The sequence below is a fragment of the Thunnus maccoyii genome, chromosome 15 (genome assembly GCF_910596095.1).
Source record: "Thunnus maccoyii chromosome 15, fThuMac1.1, whole genome shotgun sequence".
Lineage (NCBI taxonomy): Eukaryota > Metazoa > Chordata > Actinopteri > Scombriformes > Scombridae > Thunnus > Thunnus maccoyii.
In genome coordinates this window covers 25193778-25219097 of record NC_056547.1, presented here as the reverse complement: position 1 = coordinate 25219097, position 25320 = coordinate 25193778, and the positions used below count along the sequence as shown (strand labels likewise).

The window sequence follows — 25320 nt, the reverse complement described above, 5'->3', positions numbered from 1 at the left end:
TGACCTGTCATATTTTAAATCAGTTGGACCAGTTACAAGAACATTTCAGAAGCCTACATACTGTAATTGTCCTCTTTACTCTTTTAAGCCATTGATTGCTTTTAATTGTCAGGACAACCTGTCAATCGTTTTCAGGAAATCCATTCACCTTCTCATAGGTCAAGCATGCTTTTCTCCTGGGCGTGTTTATGAATTCATTAAATAAGAAAACCTTGTTGTTTAGCAAAACAGCCACATAAAGCCCTGGTCATTATTAGAGCAAAAAAAAAAAAAAAAACTTGGTGAGTCTCCAGTTTTCTAAAAGAGAAAGGACAGTGTCATTAAAAGACAGATATCGAGCTTATCCAGACAACAGATATCTAAAGATACATCCACAAATCTACATTATAAGACATCCTCAGCCTTGCAGTTCCTGGAAACATACAATAAATGCAAAATTGTCTTTGTTGGGAATTCAGGATGTTTAGCGGCCAGAAAAAATAGGATTTGTATACGAGCTTCATATTTGTTAGAAAATGTGGAGAGAAGATAAAAAATTCTGTCAATATTTGTGTAGGATGCTGAGGTAGCCTCAGGTGGGCGGCTATCTGTAGGCTGATGAGCACTGGTTATATAATTGAGACTTTTTTCTCAATTCTATTTCAATAACTTGGAGAAAATGTGACCCAGAGGCGAAAACCAAGATGGTTTATTTATATTTATCAACATTATATCCTCCGTGAACTTTGGAATGTGCTATTGGTTATTATACTTTTATGGCTTGATTTGTACTCTGGAATAACCGCTGCAGTGTTAGTGTTAGCATATATAGTGTGTATGGAAAATAAATGGATGGAAATATGTATGCACGTATTGCTCTGTGAGGTCTGCAGGGTTGAAAGGTCTGCAGCGATCTAGATGCAAGAGGAAAATGAAGGCAATATGTCATTTGCGAGGCTGTAAAATGCTTTCATTAATAATTTCCAGTGATGCACCTGGTAACATTGTAAGATTCATGAAATTGCAGCCATGCCGAGAACACACGCATCATGTTCGCTTTCTTATGCATATAACTTCTTGTCTTAAGCATGTTTGAGATTTTTTTTTTTTCCACTGATTCTTCCCAGACTCTTGTTTATGAGTGATTCACTGCAAAGAGAAACGCATTATGAATCAGCTTACTTTTTAATCTCTTCCAGAGACCATTAAAACCGGCTCAAATGCACTAATCTCCTATTCAGAGGAACGACTTATTTATAGATATGCTTGCCATCTGTTGCTCCCCGTCTTCATAAACAAAGCCTCACATTGTCATTGATGTTTGAATCAAAGTTGCGGGCCTATACGTCTTTCTCAAGACGCGTGTTTCCAAAGGGACTTCTCTAAGTGATCGCAATACATCAATCGCAATGAAAATAATCATGGTTTATGAGGCAACATTTTTATATAAGTCAGAGAGGACCACAAGGGCAGCAGCGCTGGTGTAAACAAAGCTATGAGAAATGTTCTGTCAGATGGGTGTAAAGAATGAAGAACGGTGGGTTATTACATTGACAAAGTGTTATTTTGATCATTAGAGAATAGTTGCCCCCGTCCTCACCCTACAGCCTGTCCCAATCCACTAAATATGATGTTGACAACACCTAGAACTAGACAGCCTGTGCTGTGCCCCGAGGTATCATATATGGTATATTCACTCTTACTATTGTATCTGTACACTTGTGCATTCAGAATCAATGTTCCTCCCTCTCTAAACAAGAGCCAGGGATCTAATCAGCGCTCCTGACTTCTTCCCACCGACTTGATGCAAATCCTAACTGATTTAAATGGAAGCACTTGTCTTGTCAGCTTTCAATCTTCATAAAATCCCATTTCAGTGAAAGGACGTCATGAGGGTTTTGTCACCTGAGGTGTAATTAGACCTTGACGTGTCCGCGAGTTGGTTGCTGTGTCACTTCGTGTCATAGAAGGAACAGGAACTGGTATTCCCCGAAGCGAGGAAGCTTCAGGGTGTTCCCACTTTGTTTTGGCCCTGTGAAATGGACAGGATTACAGTGGCAAATCAGGAGCACTTTTAACACCTTGAATAAGTGGATTCATTCCATCGCCACATTTTGGTGGTGGCAGAGGGACTGCCAGGAGAGTGACAACACTGCCTCCTTGTGACCATTTCACATTATTTAAGGAGACATGAAAAAGAAAGCATTTGTGGGGGTTTTGGGAGAGGGGTTGAAAATAAAACGCTGCTGGAGTTAGAAACTTCTATCTGTCTATGATGAGAGACTTGCTCATTGCTATAAAGACTTTTTAGAAATGGTGGAATTTGTTTAATTTATCCACAGCCCCAGTGTACACTGTGCAGGTTTGTTGGAAAAAGCATCATTACAGAGATCCAGAGGTCTTGTGTTTAAATCCAAAATTGGAAGTATTTGGAGAAAATAGTTTTAATGGGTAATTACAAAATTAGAACAAAATTATAAGATGCCCACATATACAAAGGAAATTGTTTTTATGTCATTGTGCTTCTCTTTTTTCTGTATTTATCCTCTAGTTGTGTTTAAAAGGTTCTTCAAACTGCATGCACGCCATCTAAAAGAATATTACATAATATATAAAATGCCTTGATGAGGCAAAATTACATTTTCTCTTTATACTTTGCAAATAGTTTCAATATTCTCCAATAACAGAATAATAAAACACAATTTCTCCCACACTCTTTTGTCTTCCAATCTAATTCTAACACATCTCCTCAAGATGTTGTTTTCCTCCTCATACAGCCCCACAACGCTGCTTTAGTCACAAAAGGCACCTTATTGTGGCTACTAAATGGAGCGCTCACATCCATTAAACAGCCATTCAACAGAATTATATTGCCAGCGCCAATCTATCAGGTACATTGATCACGCATCGTCGGCTGTGAAGTGCAGACTCCGGTCTCCTCTCCTGGAAGTGTTGTGCAAAAGAAACGTAATGAGAAACTGTCAGCAGCACACAGGTAAACAAATCAATGGCACCCAGCAGTGCTTCCAAGGTCACACACACACACACAGCATCACCCCACTAACAAACCTGGGGTTGGAGCAGCAGCCAAAGCTTCTACGGTGTAAAGGGCGCTGTCAAGATTTGACTTTTAGGAGATAAACAGAGTTCTAATGGGATTAGTAAACACTGGTTTGGATCATTGATTCACTGGTTTACATTTAACCCTTAGATACTGTTCATATTCTGACCCTTCACAGTATCCTCTCATAATTAGTCTGTATACCAAATTTCTGAACTACAAATCTATTTTAATAAAGCTTTCAGAGAGCAGAGAGAGTGTATTCTTTAGGTTTTATGCTATTTGTTTATGGATAAAAAATCATGCTATATTATGATCCTGTGTTACCTAAAACGGCAATAATTTTTGAATGGTAATTTTTGAATAAATATGGGTCAAATTTAACCCAGAAGAGCCTCTATGTACAAAAATGTGTATCATCTTCACAAAAATAGAAAAAAAAAATCATTTTTTGTGTATTTCGGGACACTTTGGGAAAAGTTATAAAATTTCAGGCAAAAAGAAAGGTGTTTAGGGTGCTTTTATTACTCTCAAATGTTGAAACAGGTCAAATATGACCTGAATACTGTATGCATGGGTTAAAGAAGTAGTTTCTAAATTTGGGAAATACACTAATTGGCTTTCTTGCATGAGAAGACCAACATCACTCTCATATTTGTCCAATTTATATTAATTTAACTGTAAATAAATATAAGGACACAGACAGCAAGCTTAGTCATTTTTACACTTTGTTTAGAGATATAACATGTAGATTAGTGAGCTTTGCTGGTAGGTGGATTTTGTGACTTTTGGACAGAGCCAGACTAGCTGTTTCCCCCTTTTTAGCAAATAAACTAAAAGTTAAGTATTTCCCAAAATGTCAAATTAATCCTTTAAACGCCTCAATATGTACAATATCTCTATATAGATTATTGGTTGATTCTTAAATGCAAATATCATGTATTGAATGTAAATCTTTACAGAATACGACTAATCTGTAGCTAACATCATGCAAGACAACTTCCTTCCTATATATTCTTAAATTAATGTCTAAGACAAGGCAATTAGATAAAAAAAAAACAAAAAGGTTGAAGTGAAATTGGAATGCAAAACTACTCTACACACTGCTTTGTAATATGGAAAACAGTGATAGGTATAAAAGTGCAATCCATAACTGCAATAACTGAGTAAATGCAAGAAATATTACCAAGCATGACATGTTCCATCAGAACAAACTATTGCAGACTATCACACTGTTTGCACAAACTCTGAAGAACTGAAAATAGCCAATGTGCAGACAGTTCCTCATGATGTCATCATGGTTTTATCAGACAAATGCTTTCATTCCTAACAGTGGCTACAACTACAAAATGAGTTCAGTGACTCAGTTGGCATCTCTCTGTCTTAAATGAGTAAGAGCTTAACAGAACAGCCTGAGGTAGTCGGCGATATACAGTGACTAAGCTGCAAGTGTGTGCTGACAGTTATCATAGTGCACTTAAATACCAGAGCAAGGCACAAGGTCAACAGCGGTAATTATTCTGTGGGAAGCATGTTGGTCTTCAGTGGGTGATTTCATTTCCTGTCATTAGCCACAGCGATTAAGCACCAGAACAATGATACTGTGATAGCATCAGCAACCACCACACCACCCCAGGGTGTTCTCAGTATTCTCTAATATTCTCTAAATGTCACTTTGCATAGGTTAACCTTCCTGTTGTGCTTAAGTAACCTGAATCTTTAAGCCCTCTATGCTTTTAATAACTAGCAAAACGATCACAGTGCAGTTTTTTTTTTTTTTTTGGTTGTTTTGTTTTATACGAGATGGTGATTTGTGTCTTTTTGTGTCAAGATCGGTGTTAAAAAAGGGCACAAATGTGAAACATTAGGCTCAAATCTGTTTAAGCCTCAATCAGATACTTCTCATGATACTCAGTGATACAAACAGACACAGAAGTCTTTGAACCTGCATTAACTGATTATTTTGGCCATTTGAGGGAAGCATAGACACATTATCACCTCATAAATTTGAGATATGGGTGACATATAAGCAAACAGTTGCCTATTTACAGTATACATCTGGAAGATACAGAGCAGCATTACCATTAATGTAACATCGTATTTTTGGTCGCCCAAAATTCAATGTTTTTTCTTCTTTTAGCTCTGTTTTGGTCTCCACCAACTCCTGAGTGAAATATCTGGCTTGGGAACTTTATATGTTGGCCACTGTTGCCGTTGGTGCTGGCATCTAGCATATAGTAGGTTTTAATGCTTTTTGGCTGCAAACAGCTGCCTGCTGATGCTGGAAGTGACACTGAGAGCCATAAAACCAAAACAATGAGCTGAAAGATGCTAAAATGCTCCACACCAAGAATGAATGAGCCCTTTCATACTACAAGTAGCAATTATTTCTATTTTAAATCTAAAAATATTTATAAGTGCAGCTTTAAATATCATATTTTTTCACATTTGTTTATGAGACAATTATAGGCTACGTTTTAAAGACATTTTGCCTTTTTTGGCTGTAACTGTAATATTTAGTTTTCTGATCTTTTTTTTTTTTGGTCATTTGACATTTGGTTTGTTCCATGTTGGTTTTTAATTTATTATCAGTGTCACTACATGTCACTTACTGAGTTAAAACAGATAATGTCTGGATTTAATTTATTAGTTTTATTATTTCGTTTTCTACAGTTTGCTGCATGATGCTCTTAGTATGGTGAATATATTGTAATTGAGAAATGTCACCTTTTTAACTAAACTAGTTTGCACATTTAAAGCTGTATGGTGTCTATCAGAGATAAAGACAAAACCACCATCAACAGCAGAAATATTGAGCTCAAAGGTTCATTATTGACCTTAGAAATAATTTGCAATGTGTAAGTTCTCTTTTTTGCAACATGAATTAATTTGCTCTTGCATTTATTCTGACACATTTCTTATGATTCCACTTAAATGAATATCAATTTTGCTTTACTTTATCACTGACTGATAACAGCAGAATCAGTTCTAAAAACACAGTCAACATCCAGTCCTCCAAAAACACCTCTGAAGAAAGAGGATCACGCAGACTGAATTAAAGTGATTTATTAAAGCAGCACCCATATGCCCAGAAGTCCAACATGTGTGCTCGCACAGTCATCTGTTTTAAATGATCAAGCCAGCTGTTAATGGAGCATTACGTGCCTGTGACATCCTAAATTAAGGAATGAACCACCATAGAGCGTTTGAGAAGGATATTTAAATCCACAACACTTACACTGATGTCAAATCAAAGCACGTTTTGACCACGTGCGAAATTCATTTTTCACTGTTGAACAAACACCATCACATATAGTGGTAGGTGACAACATGTGAAAAAAAAGTGGGAAAGTTGTTAGCGTACAGAATGAAAACCAGTGTATCTGAAAAGTATCAACAGTGTAAATCCCTGTTTATTTTCATTGTGTTTGATGGAAGAAAGCAATGTCTAAATGAAAATAAGGGGCTGAGGAAACTAGTTGTGTTAGCTATTAGGAGCTGTGATGATGAATCAAAGATGGTGTTGAAGGCAGCGAGAGCAAAGGGTTGAGAAGAGGATTTACCTGCCCAGTCTAGACAACTGATCTGTGGGGATGAGACTGCTGTTAGCCAAATCCTCTACCTCCCTTCATACAGTACGTGTGCTGCCTCATCAGCCTTGGAAAAGAAAGAAAGAAAAAACACATAATTTTTATTCATTCTGGGATCAAGATGTAAAAGCAATACCAATTCTATACATTTCTCTCTGTGTAAAGTTTGATTTCTGAAATGAAACTGAAAAACAAAAACTGTTTAACAGAGAATTTGCTACACTTCCTCTATCTGAAAGTAATTCCCCTAGAAAATGTGAGATATATGGAGAATACAAGTTGTAAAGGCAGAAAAAACTCACAAGGGAACAAGTAATGACTGCAGTATTCACCACTAAGGTTTCCTTAAGTGGCAGGGCAACCTAATGGTTCAAGAGTTCATCCTGTAACAGAGAGGTAACAGGAAGGTCACAAGTTCGATCTCCATGAATTCAATATCCATCAAACGCCAAGCTGTTCACTCACTGTAAGTCTGTCTGGCTAAAAGATTTGGTTACTTTAAAATGCACTGAAAAGATGATAACACATGAAGATCTGTATTTGTAATATTATATATTAATTTTAGGTCGAAGAAAATCATAACCTGGAATATATTATTCAACAGCACTAAAGTAAAGAGGAATTCATCTGTTTAAGTGTCTCAAGTTACAGAACATCCACTAGAAATGTGGATGTCCTGTAACTTTTCATTCAGCGCTTCATCTTTTCAACATGTTTATCATATCTGTTAACATGTCTATATGCATTACATCGATTTGTAAAATTGACAACACAGATGTAAAAGAAAAAAAAAAAGGTAAAAAATTAAATGCAGTAAAAGGATGCTGAAGTTCAGCCTGTTACAAACCTTAAAGCAGCAATAATTGATTTGGAGCAATGAGAGTGAAAACCAAAACATTGAGGTTGCAGGAAAATGCTAAAATGTTCCGTAGAGCTGAGGGCAACTGCAGAGTCAGCTGATAATTCTCTGTAAGCAAGACCTTTCATGTTACACATACGGTAGTTATTTAATCCATTATTTTCCCCTTTTTTGCCACTAGTCAGCAGAACTAAGCTGTAAATATCACTGGCACATTATCACCTTAAAAGTTGATTTGGGAAACATGTTACACACACCACAGCAGACAAAGAGCAACATTAGTGTTCATTTCAAACTGTGTTTGTGTCCAAATGATGAATTTAAAGGTGGAGTCAGTCATTATGGAGAAATATTGTTGATACTGAATTAAACACTGAAACAAATGCACCCTTCTCTTAATGCTCCTTCAGAAGCACCACCCCCCCAAATTCATGGACGCATATTGCCCAAACACACACACACACACAAACCAAAAAACAGGATGTATTCACACACGCATATGTGTGGATTTTTCCAGCACACAGCAATTGTATATTTGGTGTGTAGGTAGCAAAAATATGGATGTTTTTCTTCTCACAACTTCAGTTACATACAGTAGGAAATATACCAAGTGAACATAACTTGGGGCATAAGGAAAGATCATAATTAGCAACATGAGAAACATAAATTATCACTTTCTTCTAAAAATCTTTCATAACAGGACATTCCCATCAACAATGATATATTGTCCCTTTTTTCACATTTAATGCACTTATCTATGATGATTGGATTTAACTTCTGCTGGAAACGTTGAGTGAGACTGCAAAGTCAGGTGATGATTCTCTGTGGGTTCATCACTATGAACGGGACCCTTCACATCACACATAATCATTTGATGCATGGTTAATATAAAAATATTTATTAGTGCAGCTTCAACCTCTTCCATTCTGCTTTTGAACAAGCATAAGCTGCATGAAAAAATTAGTGATATATTCTGCATCTGCTTGTTCAACACATGAAGCTGTACATATGACACACATGACATATAGTATATCTGATATATTCTAGACACTGTTCAGTTTTTTATGGCTGAACAATCCCATTAAATGCTGCATGCTACATTAAAATGTAGTTTGAATCATTCTTATTAGCACAAGTAAAATTTTGTCATAATGATGGACCCATCAGTATGTCAGGCAAGGTTTAAGGAGTTAATTGAGTTTACATACAGTTTCAACAGTAGTAATGTAGCAGTATTTGTTTTAGCACAGCAGATACATTTTCATTAACATGATTGAATGGTGGTGATAAATAAGTTATACATTTATATATTTTCAAAGTAGTAATATAAAAATTAAAAAAAACATCATAAATGAAAGCTCAGACATTTACCAGTGCTTTACTTCTTGCTTAAGGTTATTAAAATGATCTCAACTTATTTCTTTGGCATCAAGTTTTAAACTAACTTATAATTTAGGAAACTGTCTTTTATTAGAAACTAGTGTCTCTCAAAATCTGATGTCCTTGTATATCCAGCAGTTATTCTCAGCTGCAATGTAATTATCGACTTAACAGCTGCAGTCAGACTGTTATTCTCGTCACTGTTTCCACATCGTGAATGAATGAGTTAATTGAGAAGCAGAGTGTGAAGTGAATAATGAATAATGCTGTAAATGAACCAGTCATGGCTTATGCTGTATATGAATGGCTTGAACATTATTTATTTGGTGTAAAAAAAAAAAAAAAAAAAAAAAAAGCATTGTTACGTCTACAAATAAATATGCATGTAGAGGTTTGTCCGTTTGCAGCGTATAATGAGTCAACGCAACTGTTCATCCATCTTGCCTCAGGAGTTATGATGTTAAACAGAAGAGGGGATTTCTGAACAGGAGATCAAACACTTTTACAGATGTAGACAGTGAAAAGAAAGGGTAACAATTTATAGAATAACCATTGAAAATGAAATATCTCCAAGCACTTTTAATGGGAGAAAAAATCACACTGCGCACACAAGCCTTCTCTTTTTCACTGTTCTATGTCTTTTTTTCTCAAATAATGAACATGTTTCATGTCCAGGGGCAATTACAGATGGTGAGAAAAAGCTTTCATCTGGCAAACCTAAAATACAGCACATGTAAAAAGAAAGGACACATATTGTAGTCTTTCATTTTCTGGAATAAGGCAAAATTCTTAAAGTGAAATACATTTTCAAAATATCAAATAAAATAGTGTAATATAACATTACACCAATTCCAGACTTGGCTGGATATTTAAACATTGTTAATCCTTAAATTGAAGAGATGAATTTACCAAAAACTGCTGAGGAGTAGGGGGAGAAGAAGATGTACAGTAACCTGGACAGCAAACCTCCATTAGCCCTTGTTAACTATAGAAAGAAAAAATGGGAGTGTATGTGTGTGTGTGTGGGTGTGTGTGTGTGGGAGGGGGGGTGGCTCTCTCTCCCAAGCAGCATATTTATATTTTAAAGTGGGAATGTTAGGAATAAGTGCTGAGGCCCCGGGGTATCAGCGGATTGCTTGACAGTTTGGACACAGCGTTCTGTCAGTGAGGAATCACATTCTTTTTACACCTGCGAGATGATCTGAACCTGAAAATTACACTGGAACGGTGATTTGCTTTGGAAATACATCCTCTTTGTATGAGGCCGTTGTGTCAGCACATTTCTTATATTAAAAAAACTGTTGCTAAGTGACAAGCATTTAGAATTGACGAGTGCCAACATTTCTCACAGATAGGTGTCCCAAAGTGATCTCAAGTGTTAAATTAAGTTTTGATTATTTTGATGTGAGAATCATCCCAATAACCAGTACAATCAACATTATTTACTGAGTATTAGGAATGCAGAATTCATAGGTGCTTTACAGGAGGGTGTTTAAAAAACAAGATTAAAAAGTAATTAAAAGGAAGAATAAACATAAAAATAAATAAGTTGAGTTAAAAATATAGGAAACTTTAGAAGATTAAAAAGTGACAGTACCTAAAGCATATTATATAATATATTATATTAATTAAAAATCAATCAATTAAAAATACAATTTCAAACTATGCATTGATTCTAAGTAGGTTTTGAGCACGTGTTCATAAAAACACTAGATTGAAAAACCATTGAAGAGCTGCACACAGTTGAAAAACATTTTTAAAATGCAAGTGGTGGTGAGACAACTGAATAGAGTACTACATTTTTGGAAAAAAAAACATTCATTTAATTGGCAGAAGCTTTCTATCAACATGCATATTGTATTGTATTGTATTGTATTGTATTGTATTGTGTTGTGTTGTATTTGCTGTTGTACAAAATGGTAAAGTACATAAAAATGGATGATAACTGCAAACACAGTATGACAATCAGTGATAATACATATCTCATGCTATTTTGCATTGTGGTGAGGAATTTGGACAAGGTACAGCATCTTTTCTCAGTATGAAAAGCACAGGTGTAACTAATAACATTAATGATGGCTCTGTTATATTGATCTGTGCCAGTGAGTCAACAGGACTGCTCAGGCATATCTGAATGGACTGCAGCCATCATTAATTAGTGGGTTATTATTTACGCCTGTGTTTGACAAGTCAAAATACCTGCTTTTTTCCCTTTTCACTGGAAACAATTGAAAAGATTACCCCACAACATTATCTAGTTTTAGTGTTTAATTATTAATTTTTTTGTTTTTTTACCAACTAAAGCACCTCCGCAGCATGGTACACCCACACAGGTGTTTCCACTTTGTTGCCTAATAAGACCTTTTCTCTGTGCTGTGTGGTGTGGACAGCCTATGCTTGATTGACATCTGCCTGACTCTCCTGATAGCTTTGTTGCACCTGTTGGTGCAGGACAGTTAACACCAGGGAGTTTGTAACTTCAAGCTGACCAGAGGTCGAATTAGCAAAAGTGAAAACACCTGTGTGGTGTACAGCACCTTTCTATTACAATTAGTGCACTCGTGTGCTCATGCCTACTTGTTTTCAACCATAAATATCTACATTTTGATTGTTTTTGCGTAGTCTTTGAACAGTTGCATCAGTTTATCTCACCACTGTGCTTACCTGCATGGCAGATAGTACATTCCAGTGTAGATGAGGCTGAGATGATAAAAATACCAGTCACTTGTCTGGTATGAGAGGAGATGGCAGCTTGTTTATTTTTTGCTTTAAGTCTTAAGTTTTTTTGAGCTTTGAGTTTTTTTGGACAACTGGTTTGTAGTTTTAAAATCTTTTTTTTTTTTTTTTTTTTACAGTAAAACTTTGCAGTTTTGGAAGGAATTCAGTTATGTGTTCAGCTGTTGCAGTGCTCATCATCCCTTTCAAAGTTTTCCACCTTCATACGGAGTGTCAGGATGACAAATATGAACAAAACATGAAAAGCGCTCTTAATCGGTACTAAAGTGATGCTACTTGTAGAGAAATGTCTTCTTTGTTTGATTTAAAAGTTAAAACCTACTTGCTACACTCTACATTGGCACCTGACATTTAGTAGGACTTCAGTATAATGAAGTGTAAGAAAGAAGCCTGCACTACATTATTTCTGGGATACATTTCATTCAAAAATTATTTCTAAGCGCATGACCACCTGCAGTGAGTTGGTAAACTACCAATATTTCATGAGTTTATGGTGCCAAATAGAAAAATAAATAAATAAAAAGCTGTGTATTCACTGTCTCTGTTTTTTTGTCCCTCATCCAGCATTAGCAACAAAACAAATAGCGCCTTTGTAAGTCAGATCATAGAGAATATACCCCTTGGCACTTTGTTCCGCAGCAGAGTCTTACTGAGCTCCTCCAGCAGCTGTCAGGAGGCCTGTCTGGCTATTTGGGGTGGACGAGCGGTTTCTGCTCTCCATTAGAACTGTCAGCTCCACTGAATGACTCTCTTTAATCACTTCAAATATCATTTCACACAAGGAATTTCAATCCCCTCCAGAGCAACAGCAAAGACAAAGGCACATCAAGTGAGGCCCTTTGCAAGAGCATTTGCAGGCTGGCAGCCGCGAATGTCACGAGCATGGAATTGTGGCTTTTCAGAGAAAACGTGCGAGACTGTTTTGGTGTGAAACAGCTAAATGAGAAAAGATGAAAGAATCAGAATTTATTACCGCAAAATCACATTGAATTTGATTACTCCTATTAACATAGCGCAAGTATCCCTCCTTTGATTCATGATGTGCTTTCACATGCATAACACATCCTTTGAGCCATGATTTTGATATGACCAAGTGATCCCTCATGATGGAATAGATCAAAGACTCAATTTTCTGCTTGTCTGACATTTCAATGTCGAAACTATTTGCTGGGAAGCTTTGTTTCACCGTTCTTGCAGGCTGACCACCCACTGGAATAACTATCTGCCCACACTGAGGTTTGCTGCAAAAGAACAGTTTCTATAAATCCTGGTATCTTATTCCTAGGATTTGTATTATACTCTATCCTTTATTTACACACTTCCACAAAGTGAATTCCAAACCAGGCACTATCGCAAACCCTAGTGTTACATGTTCTGCTTGCGATTGCTCTATCATTGACCTTTAACCCTCACTGAGGGCAACAGCCATGAGGTTGAGGAACTCGCTGATGCAGTAGCTTTTCTCCAGGGGGTATCAGCTCCAACATACACTCTCTTATTTATACAGCAGCAGGGTGGAAAAACTTGCACTGGTCTTTGTTGAATTGGAGAGGTCACAAGAGAGGTTCATGCAAAGAGGAGCCAGGAAGCTGTTGGAAGCTACTGAGTGTTAGATTACATCAGTAATCCTGTTTTTCCTTTTTGAATATGGATTTTCTTTTTCAAATTGAACAGTGGCTTTACACACAAAACACTGACTCACTGACATCATAAGAACTCTTATTTTGCTATTTTTTAATCTTCTCTTTGGTCTACTGTGGCTGGTTTATACCTCATTTGTCACTTTGGACAAAAATGTCTGCATGAATAAATGTGAATGTAAATTAACCCAACATTAAGTTGGGACTATGCAACTTTTGCTGCTGGTACTTATAGGATACTGGTAGATGCTAGAATGTAGCATGAGTCATAACTCTTCTGTTTGGGCAAGTTGCTTAAAGAAATTTTGATCAACTGCACATGACATATTATTCAATGAAAAAGTAATTATTTCTTCTTATTTCTTCTTCAACAATACATCTTCTCTATTTACCAGATGTATAAATGGACAAGGAACTGTTTTAAGAAGCAACCAGCCTACATTTTGGAGTTTTTGGTATGTCCTGACCATCAACAGCTAGCTTAACGTTGGCAATGGTGAACACACACTGTAGCACTCCAGAAAGTGAAGCTCACACACCCTCCAACACTGAACAAAACCAGTTTCCTGACTACCTAACTGAAGGATTGCCAATGGCGAAAGTTAGCAGTTAGCTAACAGGTAAATATGGCAATATTGGAATTACAGGGAGTCTGGCCTTTGGTAGAGGCTAACCACCACCCCACACCTACAACCCCTGCAGCAAGCTAACACATCCCAGACCACTTTATCTGCTGAACACACAGAGAACAAACAGATATTAACTCACCGTCAAACTCCTGGTAAGAAGGTGAACAAACTGATCCCCACATAGTTACAGAAAAGGAGCATTACTGAGATTAGTAACTGTAATGTAATTATTATATTTCAAATTGTAATACCTTCCACTACTCATTACTGCTCACACTGGTCACTGGAGCAATATCTACTAAAAGTTTGCTCACATTAGCTACCATAAGCGGCTGGTCATACTAGGTAAAGTAAGGCTCCAAACCCCTGAGTGTACTGAAATGATAAAGGGTTTGTTATTGCTTATACATTTAACTTTTCATTTGTAAGAGGAAGAAAGTGTCATTTCTTCTTTCAAATGTTACATAGTGTCACTTTGATTGAGATACTTCTCAAAGTGACAAGTGTCATAATGATGGACTGACAGTTAACTGTCAATGGCGGTCTGGGTTTTTCCTGTCATGAACCGGAGCTTGCAATATCTATTACCTCTGTCCTCTTCAACCTTTGAGGAACGATGACCCATGTTTCCGTGTGAAAGGACATGGCTCCAGCATCAGGCGGCACATCCCTCTCTGTCTCTGCAGGGCCTGCTGGGACCTCTTAGGTGACAGCGTCACTCGAGCTGAGGTTGAGGGCTTCCTCCAGCCGGCTGCTTGGCTGCCTGCCTGCCCCTCTTTGTCCATGCTCAATGGACATTGATCCCCCAGCAGCGACACCATGTCCCAGGGAGGGGTAAGCAGATATACCTCGTGGCCTCCAACAATCATTCTGCCCCTGTAGGGACAGGTCGTGGTAAATTAATAGTGTGCTTGCAGCGACTAGATATTGTTAATGTATTTGCTATTGATGGAGTGAGATAACATGAGTAGCTTCAGCCTTACTTAACACAAAACATAAATCCTCCAAGGCCATTGAGGAGGAGCGGTATGGGCAGTGAGTTATTCCAAGCTTTTAGTCAATGATATCTTCTCAAGCACAGCTGCATTAATTTAATTCATGTGTATAATTCTCACAAGCACTGTTATGACAGTGGTGAATAAATACAGCATTATTTTAGAGGATGTTTCATTTAGGATTATAGCTTTCTTGACAATAAAGTGGCAAACACTATTCATTGAAGCGGAGCATGCAGGAAGTGCCATGAGTAGCCTTCCTGCCTTTATAATTCTCTCCTCAACATCATGATAATCTATTGTTTAGCTGAATGGATAAAAATGCCTCAAAGCAAAACCAAATAGATGCTCATGTGTAAGAGCCTCCACTGGATGACTCAGCGCATATTCATTGTCCATAAGATGCTTAAGACAAGTGAACTTTATTAGACCTGTTTGGAAGATCATGGTATATCTACAAAATGCATTTTCATATTGGTGGTAAAAACTGCTAGAGAATCACCTCGTCATGCAGCCCTTGAAAGGTGCACTCTACCTAAAACTTGGGGTATAATCCACTTGATCCTTCATAAAAGCTGTCACAGTGTTAGAATTTCTAAGCCAACTTTGAACTTGGGGATTTGACAGGCTTTAGTGTGCTGTAACATGACTTATAAGACTGATATACTTTTGCTTTCAGATGAAAGAATAAGAGACCTCCAGGTAGGTCCATCACTTAAGGTCCATGACTTATAAAGCTTTGTCTACAGCTGGGTACATGCCCTAATGAAGCATTACAAACACCTGCAGGACCCAGCCTTTTTTAGCCATATTTACAAGTGTAAGACTTTAGTACACACTGTACAGTCTTTCACACACACTTTACAGTCCGTGCGTACAATTCCACACAATTTATGTCCAGCGCCAACTTTCAGTGCAGACTGTTTATGTAGAGAGGCAGATTAAGTGTGTGCAGGTCGGAGTGGTGGATGACTGACTTTCATGCAGGAGATTGAAGTTTCTGTCCTGTCACAGACCTACAACATTCACCTTCACCCTAATCCTTATCAACCCTAACTTCTTCCCCAGACCTTCATCAAGTGTTTTAGTTACCTTTACCATAGTTTAGTTGTCATATAACCACTATATTTCTCTAACTTTAATTATACCGTAGCTGCCATATGCAGATATTATAGAAAGTAAGACTTTTAAAAATTTTGGCATTGGGCATAAAAAAAAAAAAAAAAAGTTATGATTAAGTGTGGTCCTGGGTTTTGCAAAATTGTTCAATATTGACATTGTTATCTGCCTATAGGGTTAATCAGCCTTGGTCTTCTTTTCTCAACCAAGACACTCATGTTGGTGATGTAATATCTGCTCTATTTTATTACAGAGGTCATAGCTACTTCTCTTTCTGTAAAACAGAGGTTCCCAACCTTCTTTTGCACCATGGACCAACCTTATATTTACAATTTCGCGAGGTTGCAGGTGATTATCATAAAATACCCTTTAATCACCTCTAAAGGGATATAGTTAATTATGCTATTTTGCTTAATCATATTGTTTCCTTGCAACCTGGGAGTCTATTATAAAAAAGACAAAACAAAAAAACCCAAAACAAAACAAAACAAAACAGGGCTGTTCAGTATCATTTTGCAAGTAGAATTTCAGTGAAGGCTGCCTGAAGCTTATGTTGCTTCAGTATGTCTTCAGTCTGGGTCAGTGTATTGAACTATTGAGTTTTTGAGATTCATGTTCATGTTTTAGGGATGCTGCGCACCTATTAGGCAGGAGAAGGTGAGAATTGTCAGTGTGGGATTTGTGCTACTCCCCAGAAACTCAAAAGAGACACTGTATAAAAGATTTATCAGTTCATTTTCCAGCACTACATGCAACCAACTGCTTCCCCAAACAACTATTGTACATGAGGTCTTATTGTCTAGATGTGACAGGTCTCTGTGCACCATTCTATGGCTCTATTGGGAGTGAATATATAGCTCCATGTTCCCTGAATATCACCCACCCCATCCCACTCCCCAGTCAGCCTCCAAGTAACCCACTTTCTTTGAAGGAGAGTGAAGGGGACACAAAGCTAAGGGAATGAACATCACAGCTGGTATGTATGCTAACCCATCAAATTTAATGGGTGAAACTACCCATTGTATAAAAAGCTCCCATAGTCCTTTGGGTATGACTGTAGAACTCCATGGACTGCCTAAAAACATTGTGTTCATGTCATGTTCACACTGTGGCCTGAGAAGAGCCACAGTGTTTAGCACTGCAGGATGGCAATCAACCACCATTGCTACAGAAAATTTTAAATGTCAGCGCTGTTGCTAAGGTAACTTTGATTTTAAGGCAAATGTGGAAATGTTTGCATTATATGTACAATAGTATTCAACAGATGAGTTCAACAGCATTGTGTTTCAGGCAGCACAGTGCTTCAGTGTCCAGCATTATCCCCTCACAGCAAGAAAGTTCTGGCTCATCAAATGTTTGCATTGGTTTCCTGTGGGTGCCCCAGTTCGATCCCAAAGTCCTTTGACATGGAGGTTGGACAGTTTGAATTATCCATAAGAATAAATGTATTTGTTTATTCATATGTGTTATACATTATGTGTTATGCATGTGGTAGACAGGTGACCTGCCTGGAGTGTACTCTACTACCTTTACCTGGCCAGTGAATGTAGGTTTAGGTTCTGGCAATGCTTAACAGGATATAAAGGATGGGTGAACAGTTTATTAGTTTTTCAGATATTACTGAATATCACTTTCACTATAAGTAAAGGGACAGCATATGGGGAATTGGTTTACCTTGGTGGATTTTTAATTTTTTTCCCTCCAATAATAATAAGAAAACTAAGTATTATTTTTCATTGCATTTTTAGAGGTCAAAACAAGAGAAGTAGGTATACAATCAATGAGTACAAAACACCTTTATGACAAAAGGGCCCCTACTGTATGCCAACATGCAGAAACACAATGTATCCCTGAATAGCACATTATTGGGTGTTCATAAATCTCAAAGAAACAACTAGAACACATGAAAGCCACGAATTGTGAGTTAGGTTCAATCATTGTTGGGCCTTTTGAATTATTATAGCAAACTCCTTACAAACCTCACAACTGTGTCTGAATCATTAAGGGTGCTTTACTCTATATGACTGATGGGACTTTTCATTTTTGAAACAGGATCTGTAAATGCTGAGTAACATAACTGTACTATAATAAATTGGTGAAAAGTCAACTGTCATAGAGAGGTGGAATACTTGGTATTATTTAAATACGGGGATATTGGTGCATATTTTAAGATGATCTATCCTGGAAGGCATTCATGGTGTTGCAATTTACTGTCCACCTAAAAAGTGACAGCAACAGTTGTGTAAAGAATGAAAAAAGATTACGCTTTTGTCATCTCTACAAGCCTGTTGGACAAAGATATTGTCTGTCGGCCAACCCCCCCACTCCAGTGTCTGGAGCAATCCTACCATTCAACAAGCAGTTCTTAAGGAGTATGCTCCAACCTAAAGTCTCCGCTTTATCCCTGCGGACAACGCTCTACAGAAACCCCTCTGTCCTTACTGGAGGATGGAGTTCCTGCCTTTGAAGCTGAATGCTAGCAATGATGAGTTTTGTCTGCAGGTGATCACACTTACACCAACAAGTGTAAAAAAATACAGAAAATCAGACACCTTAGACAACTTCTCTATCTCTCTGAAACTAATGTTAACCCTTAAATGACCCCTTTAGTTTCTCAGTACAGTACATGGGTGAAACAAAATTTGATTTAGAGGAAGATGATGGATATTAGAATTGCAGACTGCAAAAAACACGGTTGCATTGTCTTTGTTGTAACACATATGTTCCTGAAGAGACGTTTTGTTTTTTTTCTGATTAACCACTCACTGACACTTTGCCTCTGGGAAAATGTCAGCTCATCCTGAGGTAGGGCAAACAAGCAGTAATCACTGCAGCTGAAAGACCTGTCAGTTAAGCACACATACTGTATATTTTTAAGCCATGATATCCTCTTAAAGTAATTTCCAAAGTTACAGTACCACCCAGACATGGGCAGGCTTGTGGAAAAAATTCCAGCATACTAAGTGCATTGTGTCCATAGACTGTATCGTGTTAATAATTACCAGCCACACTAGCTGACATTTTTGGTTGGATCAGTTGCTGTGCAGACTTTCATGTTTCCTTCAGAATGAATTGCAATAACTTTGGTGATCCCCTGACCTTTCATCTAGCACCATCATCAAGTCAAAGTTGAAATTTGTCAAATACTTAACGGCCAAATAACAGAAAAATTGCTAATTCGTGCATGTTAGCATTTCAAGACAGTAAACATTAAACCCGCTAAACATGAGCTCATTGGCATTGTCATAGTGAGTAGCATGCTTATGTTAGCATGTAGCTCTAAGCACTGCTGTCCATAAGTAAAGCTGCTAGCATGACAGTATATCTTAAGTCTTATTATAGTTATGTGTATCACTTTACAAAAATGTTGTAGTAATACCAAGGTCCCAGGTGAAATCCGTGATTTACACACATTCTTTCTGTCAATAATCATCATCAATATCATTGATTGTCATGTATTATGAATTTCATTACAGCAAAATGCAAGAGACAACATTTTTTTTAAATTTTGATATTATATATTTATTTTTCTTGTGATAGTAATACAATTTTATATTTGATCATTCCAGGGATCTCTAATGAAAGGTTTTTATATTGACTGTTAAATTGTATATTAGCAACTACTCACATTAATTTCCTGTGCATTCTTCTGAAGCTGATCTGTATTTTTGCTTAAAAAAAGTTAAAAGTTCAACTTTTGATAGTTTACCTGCTTTACCTACTTTACTATATTTTACAAGATTACTAGATAATTTAAAAAGCATTTTATTTTATTTCATAATTTTGTAAGGAATCTTAAACAGAATGTGCATCAGCTGTGAAGGTTTCAGTGAAACATATAGAAGATGTATGATGATGATTAATGAATTTCACCTTTTTCCAAAGACAACATCTGGTTAAAACGTCCCAAGAGTTGAACATGTTTTGTGTTTTTGGTTGAAAGCACATGACAACATATCTCTTTAGCAGTGCTGTTGCTTATGAATCCGTTCACATCTTGCAAAAAGCTCTACAAGGAGAGAATGTTCCAGTCCACTGCACAGAGAAAATCAGTCTCTCTCATAATAGCTCTGGGCAATTTCAGACCACACAGAATGACAAGGGAATCAATTTCCCTGGTTAGGTTATAGATGGATTTTCTTCGCCCCGTCTTTTCATAAGAAATAACTGAGATATGTTATATGAATTATTAAGAAATCCTGAGCAGTGTTAGATACCGAGGGCTACACCACTTTTCGGAAACCTAATGAATATTGTTATTATTATACGTTCAGAGAGAATTTTAGAAATTTGCATTTGCTGATCTTGCTTTATATTTCTGACCAAAAATTGGTTGCTTAGAGAGTAATCTAGCACACATTCATGTGCACTGAATATTAAATGGCTGAATAAATGTCCTGTAATCCATCATTGAGTTCACAGTGAACTTGGTTCAATTGCATAATGAAGACATTGTGAGTAGATGGATCAAGCCTGACCTCATGTGGATGATATTGCACATAGCCGTTCACAAAAACCACAGCAGAGTTCAAATGAGGGCTTGATTATTTCTTTGATCATGTAAGAAGGTTACATTTCCCCCCTAGCCCTCAAACTACTTTGTCAATGTGTCCTTGTGCAAGCCAGCATGCTCAATGGTTGTTACTACTGAAAACCTCAGCACAATGCTCCCTTTGTTAGCAAGCAAAGGTAAAGGAGAGGCTCAAACTGTCCAAACTGATCACCATGATGCATTTAACATAACAATCTGTTCTAATGAAGCCATTTATTAGGCTAATGAATGCACTACTTATCAAATATGTCAACATACTTGTCATCATCTGACACACAGGGGTAGGATAAAACTCCATGTCTTAAAACATCAAGGAGACATTATGCCAGAGCCATAAACGGAGGTACATCAGCTGGTAAATGCTCAAAGCTACAAGGTATTTTCACTCAGTTTACATACCCACGTACATTTCACCCATGTGAAATGTGACATGTCTGAGTGATGTTAATTTTTAGTAATTGCCAGCTGGTTATTGACAGACCACATAACTGTTCTGGACTGAACATTATCCCCAAGCACTGATTGAACCAAACAGTGGACTCTGTTAGGTAAGAAGCAAAAGGAGAGTGAAGGCCAGTAATCTGCACAAATACATATCACTGTACACCTTCCTACAGATTCTGAATATACCTCAGCTACCCCTCAGATACCATGATGAATCAGGGCTGCAAGTAACAGTTATTTATATTATTACTGACTGTTCCAACGATTCAATTTTCATTTTCAGATACTTATTGTTCCTATAAAATTACAGAGATAATAAGTACAGCCAATCACACAGAGCCTAAAGTGACATCTTCAAATCACTAACTTTGTCTGGCCATCAAAAAAGCCAGAGAGATTCAATTCACAATGCTAAAATAAAAATAATTTTGAAAAAATTTTAGCTTTAAAACTTTTATTAGCATATGCTTGATAATTAATTCATACATGAGTTATACTGTTTATTATTATAATTGCGATTGATTCATTTTCTTTTGATCATTGATTAATATACAAATTGTTCAGGTATTTCATGGCCCACTTGCACTTTATAGCTGACTGTATATGATAATTATGTGCAGTAAAAACAGTGGCTTCTTTTATTGCACATTTAGGTACATTTATGTAGTAACAGACTATCTGACATGTTGAAAAGACGGAACAACAACTTTCTGTTTCGCTGAGTGCCCACCAAGGCTATGTAGATGAATTAAAATGAGTCTGTGCCAATATGTCCTAGAAACACACAGATTGCTGACCAATTCCTTAAACATGTAGTGTACATTGACAAAATAATAGCCAGTGATTCAATGTACATTTACTCCAGTACTGTAATTGAGTGCAATTTTTAGGTAATTATTCATTTTACTTGAGTATTTCCATTTTCTGTTGTTTTATACTTAAAAATATTGTTTATTTACTCAATTACATTTATCTGACAACTGGAGTTACTTGATATGTTTTAGATCAAGATTATACAATACAAACAAAAGTTTTAAAACCTTAAGAGCTCTATTGCCATTGTTTCTAATAAGGGAATTGCAGAATTAACAAAATATTAGTATCAAATGTAAAATTTGCAATAATTAAGTAAATATAATATAGATGAAGCATTGTATGCTAATAGATTAAACAAGTCTATATAGTTAAACAACACTGAAATGCTGATTATAGGATAATAAATCATCAATAATCCAATATTATAATGTATAACTCTCACAGGAGCTCTTCTTCTCTCTACTGAGTACTTTTACTTTGGATACTTGTAAATTGTTCTGATAATACTTTTGACTAAGTAACATTTGAATGCATTATACTTTCATTGAAACAGAGTATTTTTACATTGCTGTATTTATATTTTTCTTAGGTAAAGGATCTCAATACTTCTTCCACCACTATTAATAGCCAACTGGAATTTTTCCACTCTGTCTGCAGAAGTGAAATTGCTTAATGTCCCCCTCCACTCAAAAATATGTTTTTCTTCTTGTTCCTGTCTTCACATACATGTGCTGAAGGGGGGAAGTTGTGCTCCTTGAGCTCAATGTGTTCATTGAAAATCTAAGTTTAAGAGGTGGGCTTATGACCATGATTTGTGACATCACAACTATTTTGGAAGCTGATCCTGGTCTAATATTAAACTTAAACAAGAATAATATGGAAACTTGAAGCCTCGAGTACACTTACACTGAGAACTGACTTTTCAGTGAAGTAGGACACATGTTGTGTGCAGCAGAAAAAAAAAACTTTTTAAATGAAAAATAATTACATATTCATTTATTCTGGATTTTAAATGAGGGAGAAGGAGGAGATGTCATGTTAAGGACTGAGCTTTTTTTTGTGGAAAAACCATATCAGACACAAATTATTATTCAAAGAAGAGTATTTCATATACATCTTAAAACGTGTCTGATGGCGATCTTTAAACGGATTAGGCCTATTTGGTAAATGCACTAAGCAGTAACAGCATTGCCCATTTATTTTAACTTTATAAAGGAACTGCATTCAGAGGAAGGCGCTGCTCAGGAGAGCGTAAATGAACGGCTAAATGTCAAGTGTAAAATGTAAATGCAATTACTCTCCTTCTGTCCGGCTCACGGTAGGCGGGACTCTGTTGCCATGACAATGACGTCAATGTTGGTGTCGAGTAACCAAAGGTCAAAATAAAGACAAGTGAATGAAAACGGAAGGAAACTTAACAGGCTGCCCAGAATAGGACACAACACGACCAAATCAGCGTAAACTTCAAACATATTCATTGCGGTGGACGTTGACTCACTGTTGTTCGGGATGATTCGTGTTGTTCGCCGGTAAGGAAAACGTCAGACAGCAGAAGGTTAGGGTCACAGACAAGCTAACAGGAGCTAGCTATGTCAGCGAGCCAGCTAGCCTAGGTCGTCGGCTAACATGAGCTAGTGCTAACAGTTACCACATTGTAATGTTTGCTCTGGCAGGCTGCCTCACAAAACAAAGTTACTTTAGCTTGTTCGCCAGCGAAAGCACTTTACTCACGACACTTGACGCTCGTTAACTAAGGCTATCTGGCTATTTAAGTTAGCTTTTCTCGGTGTTGCAGGCAGGATAGGACAGAGTAGCTGGCCTTGCAGCAGTGTCTGTCTCACAGCTGTGTAACTTCACTGACATTACAGCACCGCTATACTGCATCACGCTGTTTCATTATTATCTACCTATTCGTAGTTTTCTGGCTAATGCCATTCAACCTATGCTGCAAGTTAATATAACATAGCAAGCTAACCCGTTCATCTTTGAAAAGCAGTGAAATGAGTCCAGGTAAACAAAGTTTTCATAGCGTCAGTTGACTCATAATTCATAGAAAGGGGTAGCAGTTGTTGCTCATTAATCATTCGACTAAATAGATGCTTGGCAATGAGCTTGAAGTGGGATATCTTTGTGAGTTGTCATTGAAAGTCGTCTTCAGCATCAGCAAGATTACACAGCTAGACATGTATAATGGGAATGGGGTCAGGCTAACATTTCTTTTTTCTGCATTTTCTTCTTATTTTTAGGAAAATATAAGACTGCAGACGACATTGCCTTTGATGCTGGAATCTTCATTCACTCCAGACATCCTCTACAGTGGCAGTTCCTCTGGTCAGATGGCCATTTCCATACTGCTTCCTGTCCCTACTAAGGTTACGCACGCAGATTGAAGCCTGCACAGATTTTAGCCTGCTTGACAATGCTGCCACAGTATAGATCAGTTTAAAGTTTTTAAACTTTATAGTCTTTTTCCATCAGTTGGCAATGTTGTGACTTCATCTCTGGCTGTGCATTTCATTGTCACTGTCTGAGGTTGCAAATGCACTAAGTAGTTTGGGGCTGTAAACATCCCCGACTGGAAGCTGTCTATCCACAGAGCTTTCAGTCTGATGTTTGCTGCTGCCAGCTACCTCCAGCTCCACAAAAATGAACAAATGTGCCATGTCTATTTATCTGACCTGCTTCTTCAAAATCCTAATGTAATTGTCTAGTGAAGCTTGTATTATATCACCACCTTATCTTATTAATTATAGGCATATCACCTGTACCTTATCAGTTAGATCCTGCAGGTCATATTTGAGCCATAGCTTTGTGTTTTGGTAGCTCTTATCCAGTTGTCCAGATTCAGTTCATGTAAACATCCTACACTCAGCTGGAATCAGTTGCAGCAGAGGCTGAGAGAAGGTTGTTTACTTGAACTGGCTGGAAGTGACACTTTGGCATAAAGAAAGCTGAGCACCGGCATCCACATCAAGGTTATACCTCACCAGTTTAACAGTGTCTTTGATATGAGGAAAAATGTAAAAATACCAACATTTGCTGCTCACAACCTCTCAAATAACCTCTCATGTTTGTGTACTTTTCATCATGTCATACCACTGTAAGTTGAATCCTTTTTGAAAAGTTTGTCAGACAAAATAAGCAAATTGAAGACATCACCTGGGCTTTGAGAACTTGTCACGGGCATGTTTGACATTTTATGGGCTAAATAACTGTCTGTAATACTAATTAATAATAAAAATAGTCTGCCCTAATAAACTGTTCAGTGATAATGAAAAGAACATTAATGTTACAAGTATAGACTATGCTCATGACCTTGTTCCCCTGTGTTTGACAGGATGTGATGCTGTTATTTTATGTGTATTTTTTGTGGATGTCTCATTAAACTGCATCAAAGGAAGCTACAGTGTGTGGACATTCATCTTTCTTTGTTACATTGTTTCTTTGGTCCAGCACCTATTTTAAGTTTATTAGATGTGTGTGTGTGTGTGTGTGTGTGTGTATACTACAGTTTTGGATG

General features: G+C 37.1%; 2 long non-coding RNA genes across 2 annotated transcripts; one reads left to right on the top strand and one right to left on the bottom strand.

Annotated features, from left to right (window-relative positions):
• Positions 1 to 1655: 1655 nt before the first annotated feature.
• LOC121913044 lies at positions 1656 to 24030 on the bottom strand. Its single transcript, XR_006100203.1, has 4 exons — positions 23299 to 24030; positions 14463 to 14750; positions 6604 to 6697; positions 1656 to 2011 (listed from the first exon to the last, which is right to left on the bottom strand). It is a non-coding gene; the product is annotated as an uncharacterized LOC121913044 (long non-coding RNA).
• On the top strand, positions 23001 to 25200 carry LOC121913043. The gene is made up of 2 exons (XR_006100202.1): positions 23001 to 23329; positions 24047 to 25200. It is a non-coding gene; the product is annotated as an uncharacterized LOC121913043 (long non-coding RNA).
• Positions 25201 to 25320: the final 120 nt, after the last annotated feature.